We start from the raw sequence: 13,574 nt of genomic DNA on the forward strand, positions 1-13,574 counted from the left end.
TGTCCTGCTTTCACTTCTTTAAACAGCAAATTCCTTTTATAAAGGTGAAAAAGAGCAGCCTGTTCTGGGAAGGATGTCCAATCCTTGATTGCTTTCACCCTATCCCATTATTTTATAATGACTCAGCTGCAAAAACAAGGAGGGAGAAATCACTGATACCTTTTTAAACTCATGTTGAGCCCATAATCTCTTCTTTTTATTCCCAAATGATAGTTCTACAAGAAAGTGAAAAATAGGTACAACTGCCAGGATTTTCCAACTGCCAGGCTTTTCCTTCTGAGCTTAAAATGGGGCTGGCACAGATCACACATTATGACTTGCTCCGTGATGATCTTGTTCCTTACCAAGAGCCTTTGAAGAAATGTCATGGGGTTTGTTGTCAGGGCTTACACCTCCTCCCCCTCCCTGGTTGTTCTAACCAAAGGATCTGCGGGGAAGGTGAAGACAGTTTGACTTTTCTAACAGTGTTTGAGATGGAAAAAGTACAACAAACTCAAGTGTTTAATCAAGAAACACCCGATTATGTGGCGTTCTGTATTATGGCTGCTTTTGTTTATTTGGCTTCACCTTCTGAACTATTTTGGAAGACATGAAAGAGGGTGACTCCTGTTGTTCTGGAATAGGTTTTTAAACCAGGGGAAAAAAAGCAGGAAAGAAAAGCATTCAGAGAAGTGTATGATCTATCTTAATGCCTAAACTCCAGATCCATTTCTAGCATTGACTCCTTTGATTCAGCTGTCCTTCTTAACTTCTGGAATAGGTAGTGAGGGGGGACGTAAGAGCAAGCAAAGACATAACATTGGTATGGGCCACTTAATTTTTATAATTATAAACGGTAGGTAAGAGGAAGACTCAATTCAGTGCAATTACTGGTTAGTCATTCTTTTACAGTGAGGAAATTATGCATACATCCTTTGAAAGCATTCTTGAACTACAGAAGTGGTAATACTTTATAAGAAGACATAAACACTAAATGTTTCACTGACTACTTCACTGGATATGAAGCAATACATCTTTAATTAAATGCTCTTTAAACCACTTAATAAGCATCCAAATTGCTGACAATCAAGAGCAGTCAGAGCCTTTAAATTAATTTGCCTCTTAATTTAATCAGTGATGTAAAAGGTAAAATATCTGCTGAATACAGCAACTAAAACTTAAATGGGTAGGAAGCAGCAAAATTAAACCAAATAAAACATTTCTTGGTCTGCAATTTGTAATTTGATTTATTTTCTTGATTCAGTAGCATAGTATTATGGCATCTATATAGCCCAAAGGATTTATACAAATGTGAATGTGAGATTAAAAAATTAATAATCAACATTAAACTTGTATTTGTGGAAATCATGTACAATTGGAGGCATTATTTTATTAATTCTTTGATCAAGTTGTCAAGAGAAGCAATTTCTTCTGAGAATCCAGACAGTCTTAAACACTCCTACATCAAAAGAGTTTGAACCTCTAAGAGAGAAGAGATATACCTAGAATTAAATAAAGAAATGTTATACATATAGGGAGTTAAATAATAAATAGATGGATTTAAAAAAAAAAAAAAAAAGGGGAAATAGCAGGTAAATTTCCCAGAGTTTTGTTCACTAAGAGTATAATAAATATTAATAAAGATGCATAGATTAAGTATTTTTATTTCTTGGAGGCAAAGCTTGTTGTGTAATATCAGCTCAGAGGAAGAGACTCCCAGTGACTGAGAAGTCTTAAGTGTAACACTGACATTTGAGGAAGTAGGAGGCTTCAACAGGAAGCACAGTGGGCTGAAACACTGCTTAATTGCAACAACGCAAACTGTTTATGCAGTGATAACACTTCCATGAAAGACATAAAGGATGGATTACACCATGCCATTAGAACATTTTGCACTGTAATATTTCCTGCTACTGTTGCTGGTGGGACAGAGGAGCTAACGAGAACCTATTCAGAAATCATTTGTTAATGCAGAAGCTTTATCTGGACCTGGAAGTAGATACTGCATGCAAGTACAGCTGGCATGGCTAGACAAATATGCCCAAGAAAGGGAACTCACTTTCTTGTGGCTTTCAAAAATTCTCAAGGTTATTGAAAAATCAGAAAGAGATCTGTCTCAGATGCCCTGGAGTTGGATGCAATCATCCTTTTTAGTGTTGGCAGACACTTCCTCTCACCAAGGTTTGGTAACCAAAGCATGTTCCACACTTCCAAGCAGATGGCTGGCTTGTGAACAAGGCACATAAGCAGGGGAGAGCAGGGTTCAGGGTGCCCAGAGGGCTGCACCAGCCCCCTGCAATGGGAGAAACCTCCCGGTAATGCTATGCCTCCAGTCAGGACTTCCCTGCCACCAGCACCAAGTGGGTGGCAGAAGGGCCATTGGATGTTGATGGTGCTTGCCAGATCTCCTAACTAGCCCTGGATGTCTGGCAGTGATGGTTGATGGCAGCTTCACAGGGCTTTTTTCTGCCCCACTGAGTGCAGCTACTGTGGAACGGAGCTGGAGGTGAATCAGCACTGATCTAGTAGGCTGTGTTCTACAGCTTCCATGGTAAGATAGCTTACATCACACTCAGCCTATTAGTTCATCAGTGTTAAACCTATCAGCTCATCAGTGTTATGAAAGACAAGAATTGGCACAGCAGGAAAACACTGCCTTAGCCTCTGCTTTCTCAGTCTGCTCCTCAGTTTTGTAGCATTTCTGGAGTTCACAGGCAGTGAATGTGCAACAGGAGCTGCTGCTGGGGCTCTCAGTTGGGAGCTGTTTGCTCTGATGCCTTTGTGTTTGCCTGGGACTGGCTGCATCCTGTTTGTTCAGTGGAGGAGGAAAGTCTGCTTGTGACAAAGCCAAGGGCAGTGGACCAGCTACTGCTGTGCAGAGAAAGCCAAGAGGGGCATTGCTGCTTTCATCCTTTCCCCTACTTTCACCAGGCTGGTGGGAGGTACCTCCTGGCAGGACGAGAAGAGGGCTTATCTCCCTCAGCCTGCACTGCACCAAGGAGCCCTTTGCATACTTGCACAGATGGTTCAAAAAGCTCTCGCTTTGAGTATCCAAGTGAGGATTTTTTCCTGCAGAAGAATCTGAAGCTATATCTGGTGTTTTTCCAGTCAGTAAAATTAGGAACTCAGAAGCATGCAAAGCATTGGAGGACAATCATCTTCCTCCCCTGGCTCTGTAAATCAACCCTGGGTGCCGACAGGAAGGCTGCGAGGCATGAGAAGTGGGGCTGCCTTGCTAAGGGCAGATAGCCAGGCTTCCTCTCTCTACACACACTTCCTTTTCAAAACTGACCAGTTTGGTCAACATCAAAAAATATACAACGTTCTCATTGATCTTTTTCTGTGTTATTATTAGAACAATTATTTTTACATCAAATAAGCAGACTTTAGCCTCCCTATAACTGTGGCCTAAACATGAAAATCACAGAAACGGAGGAATCTAAATTGACATAGCAACAGAGCCTGAAAGATATTTTAAATGCAATCAGAAAACTTCAGAGTTACAACTCAGAGATTAATATTTTCTCTTACAGAGCTTGCACCAAGGGAGATTTGACTACCTTCAGGAAAAGTCATACAGCCTACTGTTAAAAAAATGGTAAGGTGGGAATCAGAGGGGAAGTAAAAAGACAAGGCAAAACAGTTGTATGCTGAAGAGATGGCATTTCTCTTTTCCTTTTAGACTAGTAATGAGAATCATCTCCATATTGCCTTAAAAAGCTAAATTAGTCCAGCACTGCAGAGAAGCTTGTGGTTATCCTTTCATGATGGACTTTCATCATGGACTGTACCATGTCCTTGCTTTGGTTTATCATATCAAAGCTTACCTGATGGGCTAGGAGCCAGGAAAGAGCCAGGGAGAAAAATTTTTACTGGAGCAAAAATTCCATTTAATCTCACAATCTTTCACTTCTTCACTGGCTCTTAGTGGCAATACTAAGGAAGAAACAAATGCTATGCTCCACACATCTCTCCTCTTCACCTAACTCCTGCAACCTCAGTACAGAGTTTCCACAACTAGAGTGTAAGTGGTCTTGTGTTTTTGCTTTTGCTTTTGAGGAAAATCCTGTTTTATTGACATCTGGAGATGCCCATAAGCAGAGAGAAAGAGTCAGGTCCATGAAAACTTGGGTTTTGGAGCAAAGTTGAAAGAATTCCCTTCTGCAAGGAACAGATTATAACAAACCACTGCAAGGCTGTCATCTTCCTGGTGTTTAGAGAGTGGAGGAACCAGTAGTTTAATATTTCCCTGTTTTGCAGAAAAGTAACTGGTAAAGCAGCAGGGATCATTCATGTATGTGTGATGTGTTTTCCACAGACCACTTGCTCCACTGGTTTGCAGTCTGGAATAGAAGATTGAAATGTACTCAGCTATTAAAAGTTCCCCCATGTCTGTGTGGCTTTGCTGGGCACTGGACGTGCTCCATATTGTAGTATTATGTGCTATTACAAAACATTCTGAGGAGAACAAGGGCACTGAGAGAAATGTAATGCTTTTTATTAGATTGCTAGGAGGGGAGACTTTATTAGGACTGACTGACAAAGAAAATTCTCTGTGTTAGCCTTCTGTTAATAAACTTTGCATGCTTTCTGCTTTATGAGCATGAAGCAAGGAAAAAAGAGGGATTCTTTTTGTTGCAGTTATTTGCAGTCTAATTTTTCAGGCCAAAAGATAGTCTGAATGATCTTAATTATAAATATACAACAGAACCACACAGGTGAAGCACAAATCACAGAGGATCCAGTAACTCTGTTTTCAATGGATCAGCTTCTCACTATCCTTTTGTTGAGGCTTTTCAGATTAGTTAACTAGGTTGAAAACAAAATGTTCTTTCACAATGTATTTTTGGTTTGAAAGGGGGTTGGTAGCTTTCTTCTGTCTGCTTGAAGCCTGCTGAGCTGCATGTGCTGTACTCTCTCAAAGCTTGGTTCTTTGCAACTCTGAGAATAAAATACTGTACTCACTCCCATTGACTGACCGAAATAAAATAATCTATGATGCCTGAACAAGTCTAAATAAAATAATAATATCATTATTAATGAAAAGCAGATTGTTGATACGATAATTGAGCAGATTTATTGTCATCTCTTTGGACTAGTCTGCTGAAACAGCCTGCTGTTTTATTTAATCTCATATCAGAGGAATTGCAGGGTGGTAATCCATCATTAAACAACATTTAGAATGATGGATGAAGATGTCAGCTTTCCCAACATAATCAATTCATATCTCATTAAAACATATTATTTATGTTTCTTATAATGAAACCTGCAGGGGTTTCCAGAGGAAAATGGAGACATCAGCTGTTGTTGAAAGATGAGATGAGATATACTGGAGTTTATGAATTAATAAATGCATATTAAAAATACTTATCCACACTATCAATTGTCCTTTACCATTTTACAAATAAAATCGAGTGCCTTGGATTTCCTCTTGCTGTGTACAGCAGCGCTTTGTTATGTTCATTTTGTTAGTAATAATTTAGTGAAAAAAATATTTAAAAGCATGCAGGAAAGACCATTGTGCAAATTATTTCCAAGACTTGGTGTGAGGAAAAGCCCTTGAATGCAAATTAGTAGGAAAGACTTTACTGTTCTGTTGCTGTTTGCTAAGGACAGCTTTTGTCCCCATTAGTCCCCATGCAGACAAATCAATGCATTTCTTTAACTACAACAGAGTTCCATTTTAAGGATACTTTCTACAGTATTCTGGCTCAAAGATGAATGAAACCTTGATTTATGTGGTTGTGGTGCTGCTGTAGTGGTGGTCACAATGGCAGCTGGTGCCTCACTTTAGCTACGTTTGGGGATCACTTTATGCTTCAACTCTTACACATCAATAAAGGAAAATGAGTGGTAAATGACTGCCTAGTGTACAACAGACCAACTCATACTTCAGATGGAAATGAAGATAAAATGTAGCTTTGATTTGTGGAACTACCATTATTTGCATCACTGGCAGAAGGGAGTTGGCCACAGGAAACAGTTCCTATCTGTTCAGCAGCCAATGCAAAAGAAAAACTATCATAGTGTGATCTTTATCAGGTCATCTTCATTGCACCAGACCAGTGACAAATGTGTGTGTTGGTCAGATACAGGTGCTTTGAAATCCTGATCTTATATGGGATCTGGGCATAATGCACTTCCAAATTTTGTTTCTGAGTTTATTTTACCAAAGGCAACTGATGGCTGTGAAGGGAAAACAAAGTCTCTACCAGCTGTTAGCTTTCCAGATGACAGCCTGTGTCTATGGCAAACCAGATATAAGACATAAAGATCTTATCTTTTTCTCCACCTTAGATCTGCAGAGCAGAGATACTTTACTTCTTTTCAATTTTCTTTAATTCATATAACTTCACCTTAGCATGGATGTGGTGAGGATCTCTATACACAAGACAGCAATTTTGGCTTGCTTAGTGCATGGTTCTTGGAAGAAAAGGTTTTCAGAGCACACCACAGATTTTTAAAATGTTACTATTTGTATATCCTAAAGAAGGAGAAAAAAAAAATCACTTCTTCATGCAATGATGACATGAATTACATTGTCAAATCCCCTAGCCCAATCATAAAAACAATCACAATGTTTTCATACCTACTCAGAAATCTATCAGTGAGCTACTACAAAACAGGTTATGCAGACTATATGCCTTGAAATTACTATAATACTGTATTTAGATTAAATAAAGGTAGATTTTATGGCAGCTGGAGGAGTAACTGGAAGGCAGAAAAGATGCCCAAATCTCAGCAGTGATGTCCAGAGCAGAAACGTGAATGTATTACAAAAAATAGCAGAATTGAGAAAGCATATTTGGTTTCTGTCAATAAACCAGAGAATGCACATATATCTCTGGTTTAGTGCCTATCTCTGAGAGGCACACATACATCACAAAGTATCTGAAAGTCACATTTGGGGAATATTTCTTTTTCATTCTTCTCGGGCAAGGGAAAAGAGAATGAAAGGTTGTATTTTATATTATGTTCTCTCCCACCAAAATTTTCTAGGCAAAAAAAAAAATATTTAATCCCTAAAGAATTGTTCAATCAGCTTTATGGTAACAATGAGACTGATACTGCCCTTGAGAACGTGCATGAGATGACTGTAAAAATATTAGATGAGGCCATTTTGCATAGCCAGCCCTTTTCAGAAAGGCTATCACCAGGTTTTCTTTTATCAGGTAAGAAATGTATCAGCAAGAGGAGACACGCAGCCAGTCCACCTTTTCTAGTCACCAGAATACTTTTCCACAAACACTCATATTTTTTGAAAAGGCATGTTTGTCTTTTCTCCAAACTTAATTTTGGTAATATTTTAAAGATTTTAAGCAATTTGAGGATTCAGTAAAGTTGTTCCTGTCTCTTTAGCAGTATTGTGCCTTGCCAGCAAATGAGTCACTTTCAATAAATATGCCATTCAGCTTCAAAAAACATGGAATAATGTTAGTCTGATCCTTTTAGTTGAATTTTGTTTATTTGTCTGAGCACAGGACAAATAAAAAACACCGCCAGTGTGTGGGTTTTGGAAAGAAAAATCTGGGCAGCACTGATAACATTGAGGCAATCAGTGAACCTAAATTTCATTCTGCTGCAAAGAAAGGCAAGGTTTTAAATAAGTACAAATTGAAAACATATGACAATCAAAAACTATGTCAGAAATTAAAAGTGTTGAGAATCCACAGGTATCAATGGCCCTTTTAATATTTCACTTTTAGTGAACGAAAATTATCTGTTTATTTAAACACAATGATTCTTCAGAAAAGTTGGCACAAAGAAAGAGAAGGTTTTGTGTTTATTGTTATTAAACAAGGTAGAAGCTCCAAACATTTGAGGTTTTTTTGTTTGTTTGTTTGTTGGAGGTTTTTTTGTTGTTTGTTTTGGTTTTTTAATAGTCCTAAAGAGATTAAATGTAAGAACTTAAAACAGACCACTGAATAAAGGCAAAGAGGAAGTGGGGCAGTGGATCCAAAGAGCAGAGAGATTGCAAGTTATTTGGGGTGAGAGTCCTGCCAGATGCAATTAGATAATATCTTATTCCTCTGTGGAATGTTATTTGGTGATAAATACTTCAGGGTATTGCTGTTTTTCATAATTTGCTATATGGCTTATAATTAAAGCTAGGTTACTACTTTATCATTAGACTGCAGAAGTAAAGGCGTGGCCTTCTTCTTTAATAGCAACGAGTGATGTTTTAATTAACTTTTGAAAGAGTGAATGGCAAAAAAGGGAAGAATTGGATGGTGAGCTTTGAGACTACTCAAGAGCTGCCCCAAACATGTTCAGGGCACAGCTATGATACAGGTGAGTATTGTTCTAAGGAACAGTTAATGTGGTAAAAAGCTTTTATAAATATTTCACAAGTGGCTGGAGAATTTACTAATCTTGCTCTAAATAATTGTGCTAAAGTATTTTCTGCAGTAAGATAAAGAAACAAGATAGCACCAGCTTTGATACTTATATTCATTATATGTATTATCTATATGAGCCCACAATATTTCAGATCCAGTGTCTTTTTTAGAATGTCTTTTATTGTAATTGATTTTACAAATAAGCATTTCAAGTAAAAATACTAGGGTATAAATATTTACTACTCTATACTATCTCTATAAATCAGTTTCTGATTTATTTTGCTAGGAAGAAACCATCCCTTTTTGCACTTAGTGGGTATGTAGTCTGCAATATTGAATGAAAGCACCATTATGCACTATTTTATTCTGGAAGCTATCAATAATGTGTACCTAATATATTGTATTGAATGAAAGACTACATTAATCAATTATACAAGAAATGATAAAATGCTTTTAGTGAATTTCCATAGAGTCATAAAACCTATAAATCAATGTATTTTTTATCAATTCAGGGTCAGTTAGTTTAATTAATTCTATTTGCCTGAAGAAAATTAATGATGTGTTTTTAATATTTGGATTAAAAAATAATATTCAGAATGACATCTTTTATGCTTATAATGTTAAAAAATAACTACTAGTTAATTAGTAGATACTGTGCATCCACAATGTGCCAAGCTAGTTTGATTCAAAGTTGAAGTCTCTAGAATTGAATTGTGAGAGTAAGAGAAGATTAAGACACCAGACTGCACTGAAAGAGTATTTCCATAGAGTAGCTGGGTAGAATTTTCAGGTCACTTTTCCAGTGACAATTTGAGGAATACAATTTTTGATTTTGATGGGTGACTTTGGCTGGATGCCATGCACCCACTACACTGCCCTATCACTCCTGTTCTCAGCAGGACAAAGGGTAGGAGAGAAAGTAAGAGGGAAGGAATTTTGTGGGATAACAAAAAGGCAACTTAATAAAGTAAAGGTCATACAGAAGCAAAGGAAAACAAGAGATTTATTCTCTACTTCACATCAGCAGGTTATGCCTAGCTACTTCCCAGGGAGTAGGGCTTTAGCCCCAGTCATAGCGATTGCTCTGAAAAACAAATGAAAAACAAACGAAAAACAAATGAAAAACAAATGAAAAACAAATGCCCCTCTCATCTCCCCACCCTTATAAGGTTGAAAACCTTATTAATATGGTATGAAATATCCTTTTGGTCAGTTTGAGTCAGCTGTCCTGGCTCTGTCCCCTCCCAAGGTCTCGCTGTCCCCAGCCCAGCGGTGAGTGGGGAATGTTGAGAGGCAATGCTGCTGCTGTGCCAGCCCTGCTCAGCAGGACCCAAAGCACAGGTGAGTTACCAACACCTCCCAGCCACCAGAGCAGAGCTCTGTGAGTGCTGCTGTGGGGAAATGAGCTCAGCTCAGCCAGACCCAGTACCTTAACAAACCTGGTGCTCTTCAGCTCAGACCGGCCATTTGGAAATGGAAAGCAATTCCGTGGTGGGATCATTGGGAAAGAGCCTCCAAACATGCAGAGATGCTCTAATTTATGCTCCATCAGAGGACATAACTCCCTGGCTGGAGTATTTCAAGTAAAAGAATCCAGTAGCTTTGAACAAACTTCCAGTCGGGTACAGCTGTCAGTAATTATTAATCTCATTGCAGATATGAAACACCATGGAATCAGTCACCCAATTTCTTTCTCAGAGAGGTAGAAGTTGTTCTAACTCTAGAATTAATTGCTGTGGTCTTATCTTCTCCTGTACTGATTTGTTCCTTTTTATAAAATACTACATACAGTGCAAGGGAGCAGAACACAATACCATTTGTGCGTGGAATAGTACCTTCAAATCCCATGCAAGTGCTTTAATACTATACTGTTCAGGTAAAAGTTACAAAATATTTATCTTCACTACTAGTTTGGCACAATTGCTAAGGTTAGCACTTGGTTTAGGGTGTTGATGACAAGAAATTAAATGCAGTGTAGTCTGTGGATTTCAAGGAAGACAGTTAAAAAATATGGGAGAATAACATGCTTTCTCTTAGCCTCACTGAAAAGAAAAGCTATTTTAGTACTTAAATCAGCTACCCATGAGCTTCACAGAATATAAAAATATTTGACAGCAAATGTGATATTTCTTCACATATATCTTCAAGCAAAACTTTAAACTGAAAACCAAAGAAATGCTTCTAATGCAAAGATAGTAGGAGCTGCCTCTTGATTTTATGAAGACCATAAACAAGAGATGGCACATGTTGTGGGACTGATACAGAGAAATCCTCATTCTGATAAAGGCAGAAGTTTCTAGCTCCAGACTCACAGTCAGTAAGCAGGTGGTTTTCCTTGCATGTGTATTTTGCTAAACATAAGATTGAGGCCTAATAAGAGTTTTTAATTTGACTTGGCTTGATTTAACAGAATCTTTATGCTTCTTTCAGAGAATCTGGAGTAAAGCCAAATTGAGAGAAAAAGAGGAATTTTTACATCACTTACCAAAACATTTATATTAGGCACAGTGTAAACCTATAAAGTGAAAGTATTCAATACATTTTTTATTGTACTGCCTACAAGAAAACAGCATTGAATTTTTAAAATAAGGTGCTGTCTAGTCACTGCCACGTGTTGAAGGTCATCAGTATTGTCTGCTCCTTGGAGTTATCACAAAAGCTGAAGATCTTAAAGATTTGAGGTGTTTTCACTTGAAATTCTATCTAGCTAATGACTGATTAGTGGTTATTTGAATAGTGAGAACATTATACTTGTGACTTAAATGTTTATGAGTAGAGATGGTGTTTCAACAGTGGCTAGTTTAATGCTGAGCTAGTGATTAACATATGTCACATGTGCTTCATCATCACAATCACTAGGAAAGATACTTTTCGTGGAATGAAAATATCAATTTTATGATAGCAGTAAGTCCCTGCTATATTCACGGTGTCTCAGATATTTTCATTTGTTTGTATTATTTCACACTGAATAAAACAATTCCATCTGTTCATGTCGTATTTCCTGGGAACTCATTCTCAACCATTTGTCAGCTGGTTGCTGGTTTTTTTAAAGAATTAAGCTTGCCATAATTCCAGTAAAAGTTAATGAGTTCTGACTTCCTGGATCAGCTCGTAGGTCTTTGTGCACTCTGCTTTAGCACAGTGTGCTGTGATGAGCACACAGACCCTCCTGCCTCCAACACTCTTTAAGAAGCTTTGGCTGTAATGATTTATGGCAGCCCACGAGGTCAGACATTGCAGGTTTAAAGAGGGAGTTGCACACACCTCTCTCTAGGGCTCTGTGTGGAACCACTGTTGCTGGTACAGAGCTAAAGCACACAGCTTCTCCTCCTGAAAATATTCTGGATGGTAGGACCGAAATATGTATAAATCTGATAACACAGAAGCCTTGCTACTGGCATAGACCTAGAAGGAATTTAACCCAGGGTATTCTCCTAATATCCAAGCATTTGCAGGAGCAGGATACTGGGTAAGAACTGTGTTACTCTCTCTTGCAGTAATGTAGAATCAATACTTTTGTTCTCAGCCATAATTTTGAATGTAAGGAAGTCTAATGGGAACACTGTATACATCCAGTCCTCCAGACACTGAAAGTATGTACTTCTGTTCTGTTTTTGCCTTTCAGAACCTGCTTGATATTTACCAAGATATTTGCAAGATACCTGTCTTGCTGAGTTATAAGATATTTAGAAAAAAACCTTGCAATTGGAGCAGTTTAAAAGCCTTGACTCTTACTATAAGCACCACCTCTGGATTAAATTTGGTACCACGTTTTCCAAATAAATATTTTCAGCAGGCCCTGCAGTTAAGTGCATCGTTATGATTAATTTATGCAGAACGAAGCAGCCTTTTAAATTGATAATGATTAGCGAACTTTCTAAATTTGTGAAACTTCAGCAGGCTTAAGTTTCAATATATAACACTGTCTATTTTTACACCACAGGCTTTCATTTAACAGAACAGGAAATGTCTCATCCTGAAACTGCTGATGCTGCAAGCTCCAAAAAAACAGCCAGGCTTTTACTTCACTTACAGTGCAGCAGGAGTGCCAGCCCATATCAGTTTTTATCTGACCAGGAAGCAGAACCTTAGACTTTTTATCACAGCATTATCTAGAAATTAGTAAAAAACTCCCTCTTGCTACTTCTATGCTTCTTGCCCCCTAGTGCCTAGGATGAGAATAAAACACGAACCTCTGAGGTGCTTCATGAGCTGATTGCTTATATCTGAAGCATTAATGTCCCCAGAATAGCTACCTTAAAAACCATATTGATGAATTGTGATTTGCACATGAACTACTGTAATTAGAAGGGGAAGCTGCTAGGGAAAAAAAAAAAGAAAAAAGAATGTAGAAGTAGCAAGCAATAAGGACAATGTTTCCATTTAACTTTCTTTAGTGCAAAAGGTGTAAAATGACAACAACATTCAAACTCTATTTGCGCAGATGGCCCAATCAAGGGTACTTTATTTTCTCTATTTTGGAAAGATGCTACATGGAAACATTATTTTTGCCTTTCTCTAAAAATACTTTTCCTTACAAGGTCAGATTTACCAGCAGGACACCAATATCCACAAAACTAGCGAGGCAAACATGGACTTGATGTCGTTGAGTTCCTCCCCTGGTGTCTCAAATGGCACTTTTTATGTGGGTGAAAACGATGTGAAGCAACAATTGCATCCTGAACTGCTGCATTCTGAAGTGAAAATGAGGCAGGCATTATGCAGTCTAGCTGTGAAATGACTCCTGCTTGTGCAAGTTCAGGTGCAAAAGGAGTTACTTGATCAAAGTGGTCCTGCTGTGTAAGATACCTGCAAGTAAAAGGAGAGAAGACAAGATTGCATTTCTACCAATTATTAATCATTAAGTCTACATGATTAGAACTGGGACTCTTTCATTAAACATGAGCATTACAGTTTATAGGGTTTTTCAATTTCTTCATCTTGATTTCTCTGGCTGCTCCATGAGAGTCACCTTCTTCCCAGTTATTTCTCTTGTCTGGCCTTGACCTACAGATGGTCTTTGGAATTTAATGATATTGTGGCTTGCGGTAGCAGAAACTGCAAAACAGGATCTTCCCAGTGGCCTCAAGCCAAAGTGTTAGTTGTTGGATAATGTTTAGAATGGAATGGTGACAGCCATGGGTGAAATAAATCTGACATTTTGCATTGCTGTAAGCCTGAAATCTGAACAAAAAACTGCACTGAAAAATCCATACCCTTGCAAAATTTTTTGATTCTTCAAAGAATCAAAAGCCT

Source organism: Sturnus vulgaris, chromosome 1 (genome assembly GCF_052056855.1).
Source record: "Sturnus vulgaris isolate bStuVul1 chromosome 1, bStuVul1.hap1, whole genome shotgun sequence".
Taxonomy (NCBI): Eukaryota; Metazoa; Chordata; class Aves; order Passeriformes; family Sturnidae; genus Sturnus; species Sturnus vulgaris.